This window comes from Delphinus delphis, unplaced genomic scaffold (genome assembly GCF_949987515.2).
Source record: "Delphinus delphis unplaced genomic scaffold, mDelDel1.2 scaffold_84, whole genome shotgun sequence".
NCBI lineage: Eukaryota > Metazoa > Chordata > Mammalia > Artiodactyla > Delphinidae > Delphinus > Delphinus delphis.
This window is the reverse complement of record NW_027192705.1, coordinates 795,845-817,945: the sequence shown is the minus strand read 5'-3', so window position 1 is coordinate 817,945 and position 22,101 is coordinate 795,845.

Below are 22,101 nucleotides of genomic sequence, written 5' to 3'. Positions count from 1 at the left end.
GGGGAGCGTGCGTGTGAGGGCGCGGGTTAGTGTTGGCGTACGGGTTAGGATTGGGGGACCGGTGAGGGTCAGGCTTCGGAGAAGTGTTAGGGTTAGGGTTCGTGCTAGGGTTAGGGTTAGCGGACGGGGACGGTTTAGGGTCCAGGTGAGGGTACGGCAACGTTTTAGGGGGAGCGTGCGTGTGAGGATGCGGGTTAGTGTTAGCGTACGGGTTAGGATTAGGGGATGGTTGAGGTTCAGGCTTCGGGGAAGGGTTAAGTTTAGGGTTTGGGCTAGGGTTAGGTTTAGGGGACGGGGACGGTTTAGGGTCCAGGTGAGGGTACGGCAACGCCTTAGGGGGAGCGTGCGTGTGAGGGCGCGGGTTAGTGTTAGCGTACGGGTTAGGATTATGGGACGGGTGAGGGTCAGGCTTCGGGGAAGGGTTAGGGTTTGGGCAAGGGTTAGGGTTTGGGGACGGGGACCGTTTAGGGTCCAGGTGAGGGTACGGAAACGCTTTAGGGGGATCGTGCATGTGAGGGCGCGGGTTAGTGTTAGCGTACGGGTTAGGATTAGGGGACGGGTGAGGGTCAGGATTCGGGGAAGGGTTAGGGTTAGGGTTCGGGCTAGGGTTAGGGTTAGGGGACGGGGACGGTTTGGGGTCCAGGTGAGGGTACGGCAACGCTTTAGGGGGAGCGTGCGTGTGAGGGCGCGGGTTAGTGTTAGCGTACGGTTTAGGATTAGGGGACGGGTGAGGGTCAGGCTTCGGGGAAGTGTTAGGGTTAGGGTTCGGGCTAGGGTTAGGGTTAGGGGACGGGGAGAGTTTAGGGTCCAGGTGAGGGTACGGCAACGCTTTAGGGGGAACGTGCGTGCGAGGGCGTGGGTTAGTGTTCGCGTACAGTTTAGGATTAGGGGACGGGTGAGGGTCAGGCTTCGGGGAAGGGTTAGGGTTAGGGTTCGGGCTAGGGTTACAGTTAGGGGACGGGGACGGTTTAGGGTCCAGGTGAGGGTACGGCAACGATTTAGGGGGAGCGTGCGTGTGATGGAACGTGTTAGTGTTAGCGTACGGGTTAGGATTAGGGCACGGGTGACGGTCAGGCTTCGGGGAAGGGTTAGGGTTAGGGTTCGGGCTAGTGTTAGGGATAGGGGACGCGGACGGTTTAGGGTCCAGGTGAGGGTACGGCAACGTTTTAGGGGGAGCGTACGTGTGAGGGCGCGGGTTAGTGTTAGCGTACGGGTTAGGATTAGGGGACGGGAGAGGGTCAGGCTTCGGGGAAGGGTTATGGTTAGGGTTCGGGCTAGGGTTAGTGTTAGGGTACGGGTACGGTTTAGGGTCCAGGTGAGGGTACGGAAAGGCTTTAGGGGGAGCGTACGTGTGAGGGCGCAGGTTAGTGTTAGCGTACGGGTTAGGATTAGGGGACGGGTGTGGGTCAGGCTTCGAGATAGTGTTAGGCTTATGGTTCGGACTAGGGTTAGGGTTAGGGGACGGGGACGGTTTAGGGTCCAGGTGAGGGTACGGCAACGCTTTAGGGGTAGCGTGCGTGTGAGGGCGCGGGTTAGTGTTAGCGTACGGGTTAGGATTAGGGGACGGGTGAGGGTCAGGCTTCGGGGAAGGGTTAGGGTTAGGGTTCCGGCTAGGGTTAAGGTTAGGGGACGGGGATGGTTTAGGGTCCAGGTGAGGGTACGGCAACGCTTAAGTGGAAGCGTACGTGTGAGGGCGCGGGTTAGTGTTAGCGTACGGCATAGGATTAGGGGACGGGTGAGGGTCAGGCTTTGGGGAAGGGTTAGGGTTAGGGTTCGGGCTAGGGTTAGGAGACAGGGACGGGGACGGTTTAGGGTCCAGGTGAGGGTACGGCAACGCTTTAGGGGGAGCGTACGTGTGAGGGCGCGGTTTAGTGTTAGCGTATGGGTTAGGATTAGGGGAAGGGTGAGGGTCAGGCTTCGGGGAAGGGTTAGGGTTAGGGTTCGGGCTAGGGTTAGGGTTAGGGGACGGGGACGGTTTAGGGTCCAGGTGAGGGTACGGCAGCGCTTTAGGTGGAGCGTACGTGTGAGGGCACAGGTTAGTGTTAGCGTACGGGTTAGGATTAGGGGACGGGTGAGGGTCAGGCTTCGGGGAAGTGTTAGGGTTAGGTTTCGGGCTAGGGTTAGGGTTAGGGGACGGGGACGGTTTAGGGTCCAGGTGAGGGTACGGCAACGCTTTAGGGGGAGCGTACGTGTAAGGGCGTGGGTTAGTGTTAGCCTACGGGTTAGGATTAGGGGACGGGTGCGGGTCAGGCTTCGGGGAAGGGTTAGGGTTCGGGTTTGCGCTAGGGTTAGGGGACAGGGACGGGGCCGGTTTAGGGTCCAGGTGAGGGTACGGCAACGCTTTAGGGGGAGCGTACGTGTGAGGGCACGGGTTAGTGTTAGCGTACGGGTTAGGATTAGGGGACGGGTGAGGGTCAGGCTTCGGGGAAGGGTTAGGGTTAGGGTTCGGGCTAGGGTTAGGGTTAGGGGACGGGGACGGTTTAGGGTCCAGGTGAGGGTACGGCAACGATTTAGGGGTAGCGTGCGTGTGAGGGCGTGGGTTAGTGTTCGCGTACGCGTTAGGATTAGGGGACAGGTGAGGGTCAGGCTTCGGGGAAGGGTTAGGGTTAGAGTTCGGGCTAGGCTTAGGGTTAGGGGACGGGGACGGTTTAGGGTCCAGGTGAGGGTACGGCAACGCTTTAAGGGGAGCGTACGTGTGATGGAACGTGTTAGTGTTAGCGTACGGGTTAGGATTAGGGGACGGGTGAGGGTCAGGCTTCGGGGAAGGGTTAGGTTTAGGGTTCGGGCTAGGGTTAGGGTTAGGGACGGGGACGGTTTAGGGTCCAGGTGAGGGTACGGCAACGCTTTAGGGGGAGCGTGCGTGTGAGGGCGCGGGTTAGTGTTAGCGTACGGGTTAGGATTAGGCGACGGGTGAGGGTCAGGCTTCGGGGAAGGGTTAGGGTTAGGGTTCGGTCTAGGGTTAGGGTTAGGGGACGGGGACGGTTTAGGGTCCAGGTGAGGGTACGGCAACGCTTTAGGGGCAGCGTGCGTGTGAGGGCGCGGGTTAGTGTTAGCGTACGGGTTAGGATTAGGGGACGGGTGAGGGTCAGGCTTCGGGGAAGGGTTAGGGTTAGGGTTCGGGTTAGGGTAAGGGTTATGGGACAGGGAGGGTTTAGGGTCCAGGTGAGGGTAAGGCAACGCTTTAGGGGGAGCGTACGTGTAAGGGCGCGGGTTAGTGTTAGCCTACGGGTTAGGATTAGGGGACGGGTGAGGGTCAGGCTTCGGGGAAGGGTTAGGGTTAGGGTTCGGGCTAGGGTTAGGGGACAGGGACGGGGCCGGTTTAGGGTCCAGGTGAGGGTACGGCAACGCTTTAGGGGGAGCGTACGTGTGAGGGCACGGGTTAGTGTTAGCGTACGTGTTAGGATTAGGGGACGGGTGAGGGTCAGGCTTCGGGGAAGGGTTGGGTTTAGGGTTCGGGCTAGGGTTAGGGTTAGGGTACGGGGACGGTTTAGGGTCCAGGTGAGGGTACGGCAACGCTTTAGGGAGAGCGTACGTGTGAAGGCGCGGGTTAGTGTTAGCGTACGGGTTAGGATTAGGGGACTAGTGAGGGTCAGGCTTCGGGGAAGGGTTAGGGTTATGGTTCGGGCTAGGGTTAGGGTTAGGGGACAGGGAGGGTTTAGGGTCCAGGTGAGGGTACGGCAACGCTTTAGGGGGAGTGTGCGTGTGAGGGCGCGGGTTAGTGTTAGCGTACAGGTTAGGATTAGGGGACAGTTGAGGGTCAGGATTCGGGGAAGGGTTAGGGTTAGGGTTCGGGCTAGGGTTAGGGTTAGGGGATGGGGATGGTTCAGGGTCCAGGTGAGGGTACGGCAACGTTTTACGGGGAGCGTGCGTGTGAGGGCGCGGGTTAGTGTTAGCGTACAGGTTAGGATTAGGGGACGGGTGAGTGTCAGGCTTCGGGGAAGTGTTAGGATTAGGGTTCAATCTAGGGTTAGGGTTAGGTTTAGGGGACGGGGACGGGTTAGGGTCCAGGTGAGTGTACGGCAACGCTTTAGGTGGAGCGTACGTGTGAGGGCGCGGTTTAGTGTTAGGGTACGGGTTAGGATTAGGGGACGGGTGATGGTCAGGCTTCGGGGAAGGGGTAGGGTTAGGGTTCGGGCTAGGGTTAGGGTTAGGGGACGGTCACGGTTTAGGGTCCATGTGAGGGTACGGCAACGCTTTAGGGGGAGCGTACGTGTGAGGACGCGGGTTAGTGTTAGCGTACGGTTTAGGATTAGGGGACGGGTGAGGGTCAGGCTTCGGGGAGGGGTTAGGGTTAGGGTTCGGGCTAGGGTTAGTGTTAGGGGAAGGGGACGGTTTAGGGTCCAGGTGAGGGTACGGCAAAGCTTTAGTGGGAGCGTACGTGTGAGGGCGCGGGTTAGTGTTAGCGTACGGGTTAGGATTAGGGGACGGGTGAGTGTCAGGCTGCAGGGAAGGGTTAGGGTTAGGGTTCGGGCTAGGGTTAGGGTTAGGGGACGGGGACGGTTTAGGGTCCAGGTGAGGGTACGGCAACGCTTTAGGGGGAGCGTGCGTGTGAGGGCGCGGGTTAGTGTTAGTGTACGGGTTAGGATTAGGGGACGGGTGAGGGTCAGGCTTCGGGGAAGGGTTAGGGTTAGGGTTCGGGCTAGGGTTAGGGTTAGGGGACGGGGACGGTTTAGGGTCCAGGTGAGGGTACGGCAAGGCTTTAGGTGGAGTGTACGTGTGAGGGCGCGGGTTAGTGTTAGCGTACGGGTTAGGATTAGGGGACGTGTGAGGCTCAGGCTTCGGGGAAGGGATAGGGTTAGGGTTAGGGCTAGGGTTAGGGTTACGGGAAGGGGAGGGTTTAGGGTCCAGGTGAGGGTACGGCAACTCTTTAGGGGGACCGTGTGTGTGAGGGCGCGGGTTAGTGTTAGCGTACGGGTTAGGATTAGGGGACGGGTGAGGGTCAGGCTTCGGGGAAGGGTTAGGGTTAGTGTTTGGGCTAGGGTTAGGGTTAGGGGACGGGGACGGCTTAGGGTCCAGGTGAGGGTACGGCAACGCTTTAGGGGGAGCGTGCGTGTGAGGGCGCGGGTTAGTGTTAGCGTACGGGTTAGGATTAGGGGACGGGTGAGGGTCAGGCTTCGGGGAAGGGTTAGGGTTAGGGTTCGGGCTAGGGTTAGGGTTAGGGTTAGGGGACGGTTTAGGGTCCAGGTGAAGGTACGGCAACGCTTTAGGGGGAGCGTACGTGTGAGAGCGCGGGTTAGTGTTAGCGTACGGTTTAGGATTAGGGGACGGGTGAGGGTCAGGCTTCGGGGAAGGGTTAGGGTTAGGGTTCGGGCTAGGGTTAGGGTTAGGGGACGGGGACGGTTTAGGGTCCAGGTGAGGGTACGGCAACGCTTTAGGGGGTGCGTACGTGTGAGGGCGCGAGTTAGTGTTAGCGTACGGGTTAGGATTAGGGGACAGGTGAGGGTCAGGCTTAGGGAAAGGGTTAGGGTTAGGGTTCGGTCTAGGGTTAGGGTTAGGGGACGGGGACGGTTTAGGGTCCAGGTGACGGTACAGCAACGCTTTAGGGGGAGCGTACGTGGGAGGGCGCGGTTTAGTGTTAGCGTACGGGTTAGGATTAGGGGACGGGTGAGGGTCAGGCTTCGGGGAAGGGTTAGGGTAAGGGTTCGGGCTAGGGTTAGGGTTAGGGTTAGGGGACGGTTTAGGGTCCAGGTGAGAGTACGGCAGTGCTTTAGGTGGAGCGTACGTGTGAGGGCACAGGTTAGTGTTAGCGGACGGGTTAGGATTAGGGGACGGGTGGGGGTCAGGCTTCGGGGAAGTGTTAGGGTTAGGGTTCAAGCTAGGGTTAGGGTTAGGGGACGGGGACGGTTTAGGGTCCAGGTGAGGGTACGGCAACGCTATAGGGGGTTCGTGCGTGTGAGGGCACGGGTTAGTGTTAGCATACGGGTTAGGATTAGGGGACGGGTGAGGGTCAGGCTTCGGGGAAGGGTTAGGGTTAGGGTTCGGGCTAGGGTTAGGGTTAGGGGAGGGCGACGGTTTAGGGTCCAGTTGAGGGTACGGCAACGCTTTAGGGGGAGCGTGCGTGTGAGGGCGCGGGTTAGTGTTAGCGTACGGGTTAGGATTAGGGGACGGGTGAGGGTCAGGCTTCGGGGAAGGGTTAGGGTTAGGGTTCGGGCTAGGGTTAGGGTTAGGGGACGGGGACGGTTTAGGGTCCAGGTGAGGGTACGGTAACGCTTTAGGGGGAGCGTGCGTGTGAGGGCGCGGGTTAGCGTTAGCGTACGGGTTAGGATTAGGGGACGGGTGAGGGTCAGGCTTCGGGGAAGGGTTAGGGTTAGGGTTCGAGGTAGGGTTAGGGTTAGGGGACGGGGACGGTTTAGGGTCCAGGTGAGGGTACGGCAACGCTTTAGGGGGAGCGTGCGTGTAAGAGCGTGCGTTAGTGTTAGCGTACGGGTTAGGATTAGGGGACGGGTGAGGGTCAGGCTTCGGGGAAGTGTTAGGATTAGGGTTCAATCTAGGGTTAGGGTTAGGTTTAGGGGACGGGGACGGTTTAGGGTCCAGGTGAGGGTACGGCAACGCTGTAGGTGGAGCGTACGTGTGAGGGCGTGGTTTAGTGTTAGCGCACGGCTTAGGATTAGGGGACGGGTGATGGTCAGGCTTCGGGGAAGTGGTAGGGTTAGGGTTCGGGCTAGGGTTAGGGTTAGGGGATGGGGACGGTTTAGGGTCCAGGTGAGGGTACGGCAACGCTTTAGGGGGAGCGTGCGTGTGAGGGCGCGGGTTAGTGTTAGCGTACGGGTTAGGATTAGGGGACGGGTGAGGGTCAGGCTTCGGGGAAGGGTTAGGGTTAGGGTTCGGGCTAGGGTTAGGGTTAGGGACGGGGACGGTTTAGGGTCCAGGTGAGGGTACGGCAACGCTTTAGGGGGAGCGTGCGTGTGAGGGCGCGGGTTAGTGTTAGCGTACGGGTTAGGATTAGGGGACGGGTGAGGGTCAGGCTTCGGGGAAGGGTTAGGGTTAGGGTTCGGGCTAGGGTTAGGGTTAGGGACGGGGACGGTTTAGGGTCCAGGTGAGGGTACGGCAACGCTTTAGGGGGAGCGTGCGTGTGAGGGCGCGGGTTAGTGTTAGCGTACGGTTTAGGATTAGGGGACGGGTGAGGGTCAGGCTTCGGGGAAGGGTTAGGGTTACGGTTCGGGCTAGGGTTAGGGTTAGGGGACGGGGACGGTTTAGGGTCCAGGTGAGGGTACGGCAACGCTTTAGGGGGAGCGTGCGTGTGAGGGCGCGGGTTAGTGTTAGCGTACGGGTTAGGATTAGGGGACGGGTGAGGGTCAGGCTTCGGGGAAGGGTTAGGGTTAGGGTTTGGGCTAGGGTTAGGGTTAGGGGACGGGGACGGTTTAGGGTCCAGGTGAGGGTACGGCAACGCTTTAGGGGGAGCGTGCGTGTGAGGGCGCGGGTTAGTGTTAGCGTACAGGTTAGGATTAGGGGACAGGTGAGGGTCAGGCTTCGGGGAAGGGTTAGGGTTAGGGTTCGGGCTAGGGTTAGGGTTAGGGACGGGGACGGTTTAGGGTCCAGGTGAGGGTACGGCAACGCTTTAGGGGGAGCGTGCGTGTGAGGGCGCTGGTTAGTGTTAGCGTACGGGTTAGGATTAGGGGACGGGTGAGGTTCAGGCTTCAGGGAAGGGATAGGGTTAGGGTTCGGGCTAGGGTTAGTGTTAGGGGACGGGGACGGTTTAGGGTCCAGGTGAGGGTACGGCAACGCTTTAGGGGGAGCGTACGTGTGAGGTCGCGGGTTAGTGTTAGCGTACGGGTTAGGATTAGGGGACGGGTGAGGGTCAGGCTTCGGGGAAGGGTTAGGGTTAGGGTTCGGGTTAGGGTTAGGGGACGGGGACGGTTTAGGGTCCAGGTGAGGGTACAGCAATGCTTTAGGCGGAGTGTGAGTGTGAGGGCGCGGGTTAGTGTTAGCATACGGGTTAGGATTAGGTGACGGGTGAGGGTCAGGCTTCGGGGAAGGGTTAGGGTTAGGGTTCGGGCTAGGGTTAGGGTTAGGGGACGGGGACGGTTTAGGGTCCAGGTGAGGGTACGGCAAGGCTTTAGGTGGAGTGTACGTGTGAGGGCGCGGGTTAGTGTTAGCGTACGGGTTAGGATTAGGGGACGTGTGAGGCTCAGGCTTCGGGGAAGGGATAGGGTTAGTGTTAGGGCTAGGGTTAGGGTTACGGGAAGGGGAGGGTTTAGGGTCCAGGTGAGGGTACGGCAACTCTTTAGGGGGACCGTGTGTGTGAGGGCGCGGGTTAGTGTTAGCGTACGGGTTAGGATTAGGGGACGGGTGAGGGTCAGGCTTCGGGGAAGGGTTAGGGTTAGTGTTTGGGCTAGGGTTAGGGTTAGGGGACGGGGACGGTTAGGGTCCAGGTGAGGGTACGGCAACGCTTTAGGGGGAGCGTGCGTGTGAGGGCGCGGGTTAGTGTTAGCGTACGGGTTAGGATTAGGGGACGGGTGAGGGTCAGGCTTCGGGGAAGGGTTAGGGTTAGGGTTCGGGCTAGGGTTAGGGTTAGGGTTAGGGGACGGTTTAGGGTCCAGGTGAGGGTACGGCAACGCTTTAGGGGGAGCGTACGTGTGAGAGCGCGGGTTAGTGTTAGCGTACGGTTTAGGATTAGGGGACGGGTGAGGGTCAGGCTTCGGGGAAGGGTTAGGGTTAGGGTTCGGGCTAGGGTTAGGGTTAGGGGACGGGGACGGTTTAGGGTCCAGGTGAGGGTACGGCAACGCTTTAGGGGGTGCGTACGTGTGAGGGCGCGAGTTAGTGTTAGCGTACGGGTTAGGATTAGGGGACAGGTGAGGGTCAGGCTTAGGGAAAGGGTTAGGGTTAGGGTTCGGTCTAGGGTTAGGGTTAGGGGACGGGGACGGTTTAGGGTCCAGGTGACGGTACAGCAACGCTTTAGGGGGAGCGTACGTGGGAGGGCGCGGTTTAGTGTTAGCGTACGGGTTAGGATTAGGGGACGGGTGAGGGTCAGGCTTCGGGGAAGGGTTAGGGTAAGGGTTCGGGCTAGGGTTAGGGTTAGGGTTAGGGGACGGTTTAGGGTCCAGGTGAGAGTACGGCAGTGCTTTAGGTGGAGCGTACGTGTGAGGGCACAGGTTAGTGTTAGCGGACGGGTTAGGATTAGGGGACGGGTGGGGGTCAGGCTTCGGGGAAGTGTTAGGGTTAGGGTTCAAGCTAGGGTTAGGGTTAGGGGACGGGGACGGTTTAGGGTCCAGGTGAGGGTACGGCAACGCTATAGGGGGTTCGTGCGTGTGAGGGCACGGGTTAGTGTTAGCATACGGGTTAGGATTAGGGGACGGGTGAGGGTCAGGCTTCGGGGAAGGGTTAGGGTTAGGGTTCGGGCTAGGGTTAGGGTTAGGGGAGGGCGACGGTTTAGGGTCCAGTTGAGGGTACGGCAACGCTTTAGGGGGAGCGTGCGTGTGAGGGCGCGGGTTAGTGTTAGCGTACGGGTTAGGATTAGGGGACGGGTGAGGGTCAGGCTTCGGGGAAGGGTTAGGGTTAGGGTTCGGGCTAGGGTTAGGGTTAGGGGACGGGGACGGTTTAGGGTCCAGGTGAGGGTACGGTAACGCTTTAGGGGGAGCGTGCGTGTGAGGGCGCGGGTTAGCGTTAGCGTACGGGTTAGGATTAGGGGACGGGTGAGGGTCAGGCTTCGGGGAAGGGTTAGGGTTAAGGTTCGAGGTAGGGTTAGGGTTAGGGGACGGGGACGGTTTAGGGTCCAGGTGAGGGTACGGCAACGCTTTAGGGGGAGCGTGCGTGTAAGAGCGTGCGTTAGTGTTAGCGTACGGGTTAGGATTAGGGGACGGGTGAGGGTCAGGCTTCGGGGAAGGGTTAGGGTTAGGGTTCGGGCTAGGGTTAGGGTTAGGGGACGGGGAGGGTTTAGGGTCCAGGTGAGGGTACGGCAACGCTTTAGGGGGAGTGTGCGTGTGAGGGCGCGGGTTAGTGTTAGCGTACAGGTTAGGATTAGGGGACAGTTGAGGGTCAGGCTTCGGGGAAAAGTTAGGGTTAGGGTTCGGGCTAGGGTTAGGGTTAGGGGACGGGGATTGTTCAGGGTCCAGGTGAGGGTACGACAACGCTTTAGGGGGAGCGTGCGTGTGAGGGCGCGGGTTAGTGTTAGCGTACGGATTAGGATTAGGGGACGGGTGAGGGTCAGGATTCGGGGAAGTGTTAGGATTAGGGTTCAATCTAGGGTTAGGGTTAGGTTTAGGGGACGGGGACGGTTTAGGGTCCAGGTGAGGGTACGGCAACGCTTTAGGTGGAGCGTACGTGTGAGGGCGCGGTTTAGTGTTAGCGCACGGCTTAGGATTAGGGGACGGGTGAGGGTCAGGCTTCGGGGAAGTGGTAGGGTTAGGGTTCGGGCTAGGGTTAGGGTTAGGGGATGGGGACGGTTTAGGGTCCAGGTGAGGGTACGGCAACGCTTTAGGGGGAGCGTGCGTGTGAGGGCGCGGGTTAGTGTTAGCATACGGGTTAGGATTAGGGGACGGGTGAGGGTCAGGCTTCGGGGAAGGGTTAGGGTTAGGGTTCGGGCTAGGGTTAGGGTTAGGGGAGGGCGACGGTTTAGGGTCCAGTTGAGGGTACGGCAACGCTTTAGGGGGAGCGTGCGTGTGAGGGCGCGGGTTAGTGTTAGCGTACGGGTTAGGATTAGGGGACGGGTGAGGATCAGGCTTCGGGGAAGGGTTAGGGTTAGGGTTCGGGCTAGGGTTAGAGTTAGGGGACGGGGACGGTTTAGGGTCCAGGTGAGAGTACGGCAACGCTTTAGGGGGAGCGTGCGTGTGAGGGCGCGGGTTAGCGTTAGCGTACGGGTTAGGATTAGGGGACGGGTGAGGGTCAGGCTTCGGGGAAGGGTTAGGGTTAGGGTTCGAGGTAGGGTTAGGGTTAGGGGACGGGGACGGTTTAGGGTCCAGGTGAGGGTACGGCAACGCTTTAGGGGGAGCGTGCGTGTAAGAGCGTGCGTTAGTGTTAGCGTACGGGTTAGGATTAGGGGACGGGTGAGGGTCAGGCTTCGGGGAAGGGTTAGGGTTAGGGTTCGGGCTAGGGTTAGGGTTATGGGACGGGGAGGGTTTAGGGTCCAGGTGAGGGTACGGCAACGCTTTAGGGGGAGTGTGCGTGTGAGGGCGCGGGTTAGTGTTAGCGTACAGGTTAGGATTAGGGGACAGTTGAGGGTCAGGCTTCGGGGAAGGGTTAGGGTTAGGGTTCGGGCTAGGGTTAGGGTTAGGGGACGGGGATGGTTCAGCGTCCAGGTGAGGGTACGGCAACGCTTTAGGGGGAGCGTGCGTGTGAGGGCGCGGGTTAGTGTTAGCGTACGGGTTAGGATTAGGGGACGGGTGAGGGTCAGGCTTCGGGGAAGTGTTAGGATTAGGGTTCAATCTAGGGTTAGGGTTAGGTTTAGGGGACGGGGACGGTTTAGGGTCCAGGTGAGGGTACGGCAACGCTGTAGGTGGAGCGTACGTGTGAGGGCGTGGTTTAGTGTTAGCGCACGGCTTAGGATTAGGGGACGGGTGATGGTCAGGCTTCGGGGAAGTGGTAGGGTTAGGGTTCGGGCTAGGGTTAGGGTTAGGGGATGGGGACGGTTTAGGGTCCAGGTGAGGGTACGGCAACGCTTTAGGGGGAGCGTGCGTGTGAGGGCGCGGGTTAGTGTTAGCGTACGGGTTAGGATTAGGGGACGGGTGAGGGTCAGGCTTCGGGGAAGGGTTAGGGTTAGGGTTCGGGCTAGGGTTCGGGTTAGGGACGGGGACGGTTTAGGGTCCAGGTGAGGGTACGGCAACGCTTTAGGGGGAGCGTGCGTGTGAGGGCGCGGGTTAGTGTTAGCGTACGGGTTAGGATTAGGGGACGGGTGAGGGTCAGGCTTCGGGGAAGGGTTAGGGTTAGGGTTCGGGCTAGGGTTAGGGTTAGGGACGGGGACGGTTTAGGGTCCAGGTGAGGGTACGGCAACGCTTTAGGGGGAGCGTGCGTGTGAGGGCGCGGGTTAGTGTTAGCGTACGGTTTAGGATTAGGGGACGGGTGAGGGTCAGGCTTCGGGGAAGGGTTAGGGTTACGGTTCGGGCTAGGGTTAGGGTTAGGGGACGGGGACGGTTTAGGGTCCAGGTGAGGGTACGGCAACGCTTTAGGGGGAGCGTGCGTGTGAGGGCGCGGGTTAGTGTTAGCGTACGGGTTAGGATTAGGGGACGGGTGAGGGTCAGGCTTCGGGGAAGTGTTAGGATTAGGGTTCAATCTAGGGTTAGGGTTAGGTTTAGGGGACGGGGACGGTTTAGGGTCCAGGTGAGGGTACGGCAACGCTGTAGGTGGAGCGTACGTGTGAGGGCGTGGTTTAGTGTTAGCGCACGGCTTAGGATTAGGGGACGGGTGATGGTCAGGCTTCGGGGAAGTGGTAGGGTTAGGGTTCGGGCTAGGGTTAGGGTTAGGGGATGGGGACGGTTTAGGGTCCAGGTGAGGGTACGGCAACGCTTTAGGGGGAGCGTGCGTGTGAGGGCGCGGGTTAGTGTTAGCGTACGGGTTAGGATTAGGGGACGGGTGAGGGTCAGGCTTCGGGGAAGGGTTAGGGTTAGGGTTCGGGCTAGGGTTCGGGTTAGGGACGGGGACGGTTTAGGGTCCAGGTGAGGGTACGGCAACGCTTTAGGGGGAGCGTGCGTGTGAGGGCGCGGGTTAGTGTTAGCGTACGGGTTAGGATTAGGGGACGGGTGAGGGTCAGGCTTCGGGGAAGGGTTAGGGTTAGGGTTCGGGCTAGGGTTAGGGTTAGGGACGGGGACGGTTTAGGGTCCAGGTGAGGGTACGGCAACGCTTTAGGGGGAGCGTGCGTGTGAGGGCGCGGGTTAGTGTTAGCGTACGGTTTAGGATTAGGGGACGGGTGAGGGTCAGGCTTCGGGGAAGGGTTAGGGTTACGGTTCGGGCTAGGGTTAGGGTTAGGGGACGGGGACGGTTTAGGGTCCAGGTGAGGGTACGGCAACGCTTTAGGGGGAGCGTGCGTGTGAGGGCGCGGGTTAGTGTTAGCGTACGGGTTAGGATTAGGGGACGGGTGAGGGTCAGGCTTCGGGGAAGGGTTAGGGTTAGGGTTTGGGCTAGGGTTAGGGTTAGGGGACGGGGACGGTTTAGGGTCCAGGTGAGGGTACGGCAACGCTTTAGGGGGAGCGTGCGTGTGAGGGCGCGGGTTAGTGTTAGCGTACAGGTTAGGATTAGGGGACAGGTGAGGGTCAGGCTTCGGGGAAGGGTTAGGGTTAGGGTTCGGGCTAGGGTTAGGGTTAGGGACGGGGACGGTTTAGGGTCCAGGTGAGGGTACGGCAACGCTTTAGGGGGAGCGTGCGTGTGAGGGCGCTGGTTAGTGTTAGCGTACGGGTTAGGATTAGGGGACGGGTGAGGTTCAGGCTTCGGGGAAGGGTTAGGGTTAGGGTTCGGGCTAGGGTTAGTGTTAGGGGACGGGGACGGTTTAGGGTCCAGGTGAGGGTACGGCAACGCTTTAGGGGGAGCGTACGTGTGAGGTCGCGGGTTAGTGTTAGCGTACGGGTTAGGATTAGGGGACGGGTGAGGGTCAGGCTTCGGGGAAGGGTTAGGGTTAGGGTTCGGGTTAGGGTTAGGGTTAGGGGACGGGGACGGTTTAGGGTCCAGGTGAGGGTACAGCAATGCTTTAGGCGGAGTGTGAGTGTGAGGGCGCGGGTTAGTGTTAGCATACGGGTTAGGATTAGGTGACGGGTGAGGGTCAGGCTTCGGGGAAGGGTTAGGGTTAGGGTTCGGGCTAGGGTTAAGGTTAGGGGACGGGGACGGTTTAGGGTCCAGGTGAGGGTATGGCAACGCTTTAGCGGAAGCGTACGTGTGAGGGCGTGGGTTAGTGTTAGCGTACGGCATAGGATTAGGGGACGGGTGAGGGTCAGGCTTCGGGGAAGGGTTAGGGTTAGGGTTCGGGCTAGGGTTAGGAGACAGGGACGGGGACGGTTTAGGGTCCAGGTGAGGGTACGGCAACGCTTTAGGGGGAGCGTACGTGTGAGGGCGCGGGTTAGTGTTAGTGTACGGGTTAGGATTGGGGACGGGTGAGGGTCAGGCTTCGGGGAAGGGTTAGGGTTAGGGTTCGGGCTAGGGTTAGGGTTAGGGCACGGGGACGGTTTAGGGTCCAGGTGAGGGTACGGCAACGCTTTAGGGGGAGCGTACGTGGGAGGGCGCGGTTTAGTGTTAGCGTACGGGTTAGGATTAGGGGAAGGGTGAGGGTCAGGCTTCGGGAAATGGTTAGGTTTAGGGTTCGGGCTATGGTTAGGGTTAGGGGACGGGGACGGTTTAGGGTCCAGGTGAGGGTACGGCAACGCTTTAGGTGGAGCGTACGTGTGAAGGCACAGGTTAGTGTTAGCGTACGGGTTAGGATTAGGTGACGGGTGAGGGTCAGGCTTCAGGGAAGTGTTAGGGTTAGGGTTCGGGCTAGGGTTAGGGTTAGGGGACGGGGACGGTTTAGGGTCCAGGTGAGGGTACGGCAACGCTTTAGGGGGAGCGTACGTGTAAGGGCGCGGGTTAGTGTTAGCCTACGGGTTAGGATTAGGGGACGGGTGAGGGTCAGGTTTCGGGGAAGGGTTAGGGTTAGGGTTCGGGCCAGGGTTAGGGGACAGGGACGGGGCCGGTTTAGGGTCCAGGTGAGGGTACGGCAACGCTTTAGGGGGTGCGTACGTGTGAGGGCGCGGGTTAGTGTTAGCGTACGGGTTAGGATTAGGGGACAGGTGAGGGTCAGGCTTAGGGAAAGGGTTAGGGTTAGGGTTCGGGCTAGGGTTAGGGTTAGGGGACGGGGACGGTTTAGGGTCCAGGTGAGGGTACGGCAAGGCTTTAGGTGGAGTGTACGTGTGAGGGCGCGGGTTAGTGTTAGCGTACGGGTTAGGATTAGGGGACGTGTGAGGCTCAGGCTTCGGGGAAGGGATAGGGTTAGGGTTAGGGCTAGGGTTAGGGTTACGGGAAGGGGAGGGTTTAGGGTCCAGGTGAGGGTACGGCAACTCTTTAGGGGGACCGTGTGTGTGAGGGCGCGGGTTAGTGTTAGCGTACGGGTTAGGATTAGGGGACGGGTGAGGGTCAGGCTTCGGGGAAGGGTTAGGGTTAGTGTTTGGGCTAGGGTTAGGGTTAGGGGACGGGGACGGCTTAGGGTCCAGGTGAGGGTACGGCAACGCTTTAGGGGGAGCGTGCGTGTGAGGGCGCGGGTTAGTGTTAGCGTACGGGTTAGGATTAGGGGACGGGTGAGGGTCAGGCTTCGGGGAAGGGTTAGGGTTAGGGTTCGGGCTAGGGTTAGGGTTAGGGTTAGGGGACGGTTTAGGGTCCAGGTGAGGGTACGGCAACGCTTTAGGGGGAGCGTACGTGTGAGAGCGCGGGTTAGTGTTAGCGTATGGTTTAGGATTAGGGGACGGGTGAGGGTCAGGCTTCGGGGAAGGGTTAGGGTTAGGGTTCGTGCTAGGGTTAGGGTTAGGGGACGGGGACGGTTTAGGGTCCAGGTGAGGGTACGGCAACGCTTTAGGGGGTGCGTACGTGTGAGGGCGCGAGTTAGTGTTAGCGTACGGGTTAGGATTAGGGGACAGGTGAGGGTCAGGCTTAGGGAAAGGGTTAGGGTTAGGGTTCGGGCTAGGGTTAGGGTTAGGGGACGGGGACGGTTTAGGGTCCAGGTGACGGTACAGCAACGCTTTAGGGGGAGCGTACGTGGGAGGGCGCGGTTTAGTGTTAGCGTACGGGTTAGGATTAGGGGACGGGTGAGGGTCAGGCTTCGGGGAAGGGTTAGGGTAAGGGTTCGGGCTAGGGTTAGGGTTAGGGTTAGGGGACGGTTTAGGGTCCAGGTGAGAGTACGGCAGTGCTTTAGGTGGAGCGTACGTGTGAGGGCACAGGTTAGTGTTAGCGGACGGGTTAGGATTAGGGGACGGGTGGCGGTCAGGCTTCGGGGAAGTGTTAGGGTCAGGGTTCGGGCTAGGGTTAGGGTTAGGGGACGGGGACGGTTTAGGGTCCAGGTGAGGGTACGGCAATGCTTTAGGGGGAGCAAACGTGGGAGGGCGCGGTTTAGTGTTAGCGTACGGGTTAGGATTAGGGGACGGGTGAGGGTCAGGTTTCGGGGAAGGGTTAGGGTTAGGGTTCAAGCTAGGGTTAGGGTTAGGGGACGGGGACGGTTTAGGGTCCAGGTGAGGGTACGGCAACGCTATAGGGGGTTCGTGCGTGTGAGGGCACGGGTTAGTGTTAGCATACGGGTTAGGATTAGGGGACGGGTGAGGGTCAGGCTTCGGGGAAGGGTTAGGGTTAGGGTTCGGGCTAGGGTTAGGGTTAGGGGAGGGCGACGGTTTAGGGTCCAGTTGAGGGTACGGCAACGCTTTAGGGGGAGCGTGCGTGTGAGGGCGCGGGTTAGTGTTAGCGTACGGGTTAGGATTAGGGGACGGGTGAGGGTCAGGCTTCGGGGAAGGGTTAGGGTTAGGGTTCGGGCTAGGGTTAGGGTTAGGGGACGGGGACGGTTTAGGGTCCAGGTGAGGGTACGGTAACGCTTTAGGGGGAGCGTGCGTGTGAGGGCGCGGGTTAGCGTTAGCGTACGGGTTAGGATTAGGGGACGGGTGAGGGTCAGGCTTCGGGGAAGTGTTAGGGTTAGGGTTCGAGGTAGGGTTAGGGTTAGGGGACGGGGACGGTTTAGGGTCCAGGTGAGGGTACGGCAACGCTTTAGGGGGAGCGTGCGTGTAAGAGCGTGCGTTAGTGTTAGCGTACGGGTTAGGATTAGGGGACGGGTGAGGGTCAGGCTTCGGGGAAGGGTTAGGGTTAGGGTTCGGGCTAGGGTTAGGGTTAGGGGATGGGGAGGGTTTAGGGTCCAGGTGAGGGTACGGCAACGCTTTAGGGGGAGCGTGCGTTTTAGGGAGCGGGTTAGTGTTAGCGTACGGGTTAGGATTAGAGGACGGGTGAGGGTCAGGCTTCGGGGAAGGGTTAGGGTTAGGGTTCGGGCTAGGGTTAGGGTTAGGGTACGGGGACGGTTTAGGGTCCAGGTGAGGGTACGGCAACGCTTTAGGGGGAGCGTGCGTGTTAGGGCGCGGGTTAGTGTTAGCGTACGGGTTAGGATTAGGGGACGGGTGAGTGTCAGGCTTCGGGGAAGTGTTAGGGTTAGGGTTCGGGCTAGGGTTAGGGTTAGGGGACGGGGACGGTTTAGGGTCCAGATGAGGGTACGGCAACGCTTTAGGGGGAGCGTACGTGTGAGGGCGCGGGTTAGTGTTAGCGTACGGGTTAGGATAAGGGGACGGGTGAGGGTCAGGCTTCAGGGAAGGGTTAGGGTTAGGGTTCGGGCTAGGGTTAGGGTTAGGGGACGGGGACGGTTTAGGGTCCAGGTGAGGGTACGGCAACGCTTTAGGGGGAGCGTGCGTGTGATGGCACGGGTTAGTGTTAGCGTACGGGTTAGGATTAGGGGACGGGTGAGGGTCAGGTTTCGGGGAAGGGTTAGGGTTAGGGTTCGGGCTAGGGTTAGGGTTAGGGTACGGGGACGGTTTAGGGTCCAGGTGAGGGTACGGCAACGCTTTAAGGGGAGCGTGCGTGTGAGGGCACGGGTTAGTGTTAGCGTACGGGTGAGGATTAGGGGACGGGTGAGGGTCAGGCTTCGGGGAAGCGTTAGGGTTAGGGTTCGGGCTAGGGTTAGGGTTAGGGGACGGGGAAGGTTTAGGGTCCAGGTGAGGGTACGGCAACGCTTTAGGGTCAGCGTGCGTGTGAGGGCGCGGGTTAGTGTTAGCCTACGGCTTAGGATTAGGGGACGGGTGAGGGTCAGGGTTCGGGGAAGGGTTAGGGTTAGGGTTCGGGCTAGGGTTAGGGTTAGGGGACGGGGACGGTTTAAGGTCCAGGTGAGGTACGGCAACGCTTTAGGGGGAGCGTGCGTGTGAGGGCGCGGGTTAGTGTTAGCGGACGGGTTAGGAATAGGGGACGGGTGAGGGTCAGGCTTCGGGGAAGGGTTAGGTTTAGGGTTCGGGCTAGGGTTAGGGTTAGGGGACGGGGACGGTTTAGGGTCCAGGTGAGGGTACGGCAACGCTTTAGGGGGAGCGTGCGTGTGAGGGCGCGGGTTAGTTTTAGCGTACGGGTTAGGATTAGGGGACGGGTGAGGGTCAGGCTTCGGGGAAGGGTTAGGGTTAGGGTTCGGGCTAGGGTTAGGTTTAGGAGACGGGGACGGTTTAGGGTCCAGGTGAGGGTACGGTAACGCTTTAGGGGGAGCGTGCGTGTGAGGGCGCGGGTTAGTGTTAGCGTACGGGTTAGGATTAGGGGACGGGTGAGGGTCAGGCTTCGGGGAAGTGTTAGGGTTAGGGTTCGGGCTAGGGTTAGGGTTAGGGGATGGGGACGGTTTAGGGTCCAGGTGAGTGTACGGCAACGCTTTAGGGGGAGCGTGCGTGTGAGGGCGCGGGTTAGTGTTAGCGTACGGGTTAGGATTAGGGGACGGGTGAGGGTCAGGCTTCAGAGTAGGTGTAGGGTTAGGGTTCGGGCTAGGGTTAGGGTTAGAGGACGGGGACGGTTTAGGGTCCAGGTGAGGGTACGGCAACGCTTTAGGGGGAGCGTGCGTGTGAGGGCGCGGATTAGTGTTAGCGTACGGGTTAGGATTAGGGGACGGGTGAGGGTCAGGCTTCAGGGAAGGGTTAGGGTTAGGGTTCGGGCTAGGGTTAGGGTTAGGGGACGGGGACGGTTTAGGGTCTAGGTGAGGGTACGGCAACGCTTTAGGGGGAGCGTGTGTGTGAGGGCGCGGGTTAGTGTTGGCGTACGGGTTAGGATTAGGGGACGGTTGAGGGTCAGGCTTCGGGGAAGGCTTAGCGTTAGGGTTCGGGCTAGGGTTAGGGTTAGGGGACGGGGACGGTTTAGGGTCCAGGTGAGGGTACGGCAACGCTTTAGGGGGAGCGTGCGTGTGAGGGCGCGGGTTAGTGTTAGCCTACGGGTTAGGATTACGGGACGGGTGAGGGTCAGGCTTCGGGGAAGGGTTAGGGTTAGGGTTCGGGCTAGGGTTAGGGTTAGGGGACGGGGACGGTTTAGGGTCAAGGTGAGGGTACGGCAACGCTTTAGGGGGAGCGTGCTTGTGAGGGCGCGGGTTAGTGTTAGCGTACGGGTGAGGATTAGGGGACGGGTGAGGGTCAGGCTTCGGGGAAGTGTTAGGGTTAGGGTTCGGGCTAGGGTTAGGGTTAGGGGACGGGGAAGGTTTAGGGTCCAGGTGAGGGTACGGCAACGCTTTAGGGGCAGCGTGCGTGTGAGGGCGCGGGTTAGTGTTAGCGTACGGTTTAGGATTAGGGGACGGGTGAGGGTCAGGTTTCGGGGAAGGGTTAGGGTTAGGGTTCGGGCTAGGGTTAGGGTTAGGGGACGGGGACGGTTTAGGGTCCAGGTGAGGGTACGGCAACGCTTTAGGGGGAGCGTGCGTGTGAGAGCGCGGGTTAGTGTTAGCGTACGGGTTAGGAATAGGGGACGGGTGAGGGTCAGGCTTCGGGGAAGGGTTAGGTTTAGGGTTCGGGCTAGGGTTAGGGTTAGGGGACGGGGACGGTTTAGGGTCCAGGTGAGGGTACGGCAACGCTTTAGGGGGAGCATGCGTGTGAGGGCGCGGGTTAGTTTTAGCGTACGGGTTAGGATTAGGGGACGGGTGAGGGTCAGGCTTCGGGGAAGGGTTAGGGTTAGGGTTCGGGCTAGGGTTAGGTTTAGGGGACGGGGACGGTTTAGGGTCCAGGTGAGGGTACGGTAACGCTTTAGGGGGAGCGTGCATGTGAGGGCGCGGGTTAGTGTTAGCGTACGGGTTAGGATTAGGGGACGGGTGAGGGTCAGGCTTCGGGGAAGGGTTAGGGTTAGGGTTCGGGCTAGGGTTAGGGTTAGGAGACGGGGACGGTTTAGGGTCCAGGTGAGGGTACGGCAACGCTTTAGGGGGAGCGTGCGTGTGAGGGCGCGGGTTAGTGTTAGCGTACGGGTTAGGATTAGGGGACGGGTGAGGGTCAGGCTTCAGAGTAGGTGTAGGGTTAGGGTTCGGGCTAGGGTTAGGGTTAGAGGACGGGGACAGTTTAGGGTCCAGGTGAGGGTACGGCAACGCTTTAGGGGGAGCGTGCGTGTGAGGGCGCGGATTAGTGTTAGCGTACGGGTTAGGATTAGGGGACGGGTGAGGGTCAGGCTTCAGGGAAGGGTTAGGGCTAGGGTTCGGGCTAGGGTTAGGGTTAGGGGACGGGGACGGTTTAGGGTCCAGGTGAGGGTACAGCAACGCTTTAGGGGGAGCGTGTGTGTGAGGGCGCGGGTTAGTGTTAGCGTACGGGTTAGGATTAGGGGACGGGTGAGGGTCAGGCTTCGGGGAAGGGTTAGCGTTAGGGTTCGGGCTAGGGTTAGGGTTAGGGGACGGGGACGGTTTAGGGTCAAGGTGAGGGTACGGCAACGCTTTAGGGGGAGCGTGCGTGTGAGGGCGCGGGTTAGTGTTAGCCTACGGGTTAGGATTAGGGGACGGGTGAGGGTCAGGCTTCGGGGAAGGGTTATGGTTAGGGTTCGGGCTAGGGTTAGGGTTAGGGGACGGGGACGGTTTAGGGTCCAGCTGAGGGTACGGCAACGCTTTAGGGGGATCGTGCGTGTGAGGGCGCGGGTTAGTGTTAGCGTACGGGTTAGGATTAGGGGACGGGTGAAGGTCAGGCTTCGGGGAAGGGTTAGGGTTAGGGTTCGGGCTAGGGTTAGGGTTAGGGGACGGGGACGGTTTAGGGTCAAGGTGAGGGTACGGCAACGCTTTAGGGGGAGCGTGCGTGTGAGGGCGCGGGTTAGTGTTAGCGTAAGGGTTAGGATTAGGGGACGGGTGAGGGTCAGGCTTCGGGGAAGGGTTAGGGTTAGGGTTCGGGCTATGGTTAGGGTTAGGGGACGGGGACGGTTTAGGGTCCAGGTGAGGGTACGGCAACGCTTTAGGGGGAGCATGCGTGTGAGGGCGCGGGTTAGTTTTAGCGTACGGGTTAGGATTAGGGGACGGGTGAGGGTCAGGTTTCGGGGAAGGGTTAGGGTTAGGGTTCGGGCTAGGGTAAGTGTTAGGGGACGGCTCGGTTTAGGGTCCAGGTGAGGGTACGGCAATGCTTTAGACGGAGCGAGAGTGTGAGGGCACGGGTTAGTGTGAGCGTATGGGTTAGGATTAGGGGACGGGTGAGGGTCAGGCTTCGGGGAAGTGTTAGGGTTAGGGTTCAGGCTAGGGTTAGGGTTAGGGGACGGGGACGGTTTAGGGTCCAGGTGAGGGTACGGCAACGCTTTAGGGGGAGCGTGCGTGTGAGGGCGCGGGTTAGTGTTACCGTACGGGTTAGGATTAGGGGACGGGTGAGGGTCAGGCTTCGCGGAAGGGTTAGGGTTAGGGTTCGGGCTAGGGTTAGGGTTAGGGGACGGGGACGGTTTAGGGTCCAGGTGAGGGTACGGCAACGCTTTAAGGGCAGCGTGCGTGTGAGGGCGCGGGTTAGTGTTAGCGTACGGGTTAGGATTAGGGGACGGGTGAGGGTCAGGCTTCGGGGAAGGGTTAGGGTTAGGGTTCGGGCTAGGGTTAGGGTTAGGGGACGGGGACGGTTTAGGGTCCAGGTGAGGGTACGGCAACGCTTTAGGGGGAGCGTGCGTGTGAGGGCGCGGGTTAGTGTTAGCGTACGGGTTAGGAATAGGGGACGGGTGAGGGTCAGGCTTCGGGGAAGGGTTAGGTTTAGGGTTCGGGCTAGGGTTAGGGTTAGGGGACGGGGACGCTTTAGGGTCCAGGTGAGGGTACGGCAACGCTTTAGGGGGAGCATGCGTGTGAGGGCGCGGGTTAGTTTTAGCGTACGGGTTAGGATTAGGGGACGGGTGAGGGTCAGGCTTCGGGGAAGGGTTAGGGTTAGGGTTCGGGCTAGGGTTAGGTTTAGGGGACGGGGACGGTTTAGGGTCCAGGTGAGGGTACGGTAACGCTTTAGGGGGAGAGTGCGTGTGAGGGCGCGGGTTAGTGTTAGCGTACGGGTTAGGATTAGGGGACGGGTGAGGGTCAGGCTTCGGGGAAGTGTTAGGGTTAGGGTTCGGGCTAGGGTTAGGGTTAGGGGACGGGGACGGTTTAGGGTCCAGGTGAGGGTACGGCAACGCTTTAGGGGGAGCGAGGGTGTGAGGGCGCGGGTTAGTGTTAGCGTACGGGTTAGGATTAGGGGACGGGTGAGGGTCAGACTTCAGAGTAGGTGT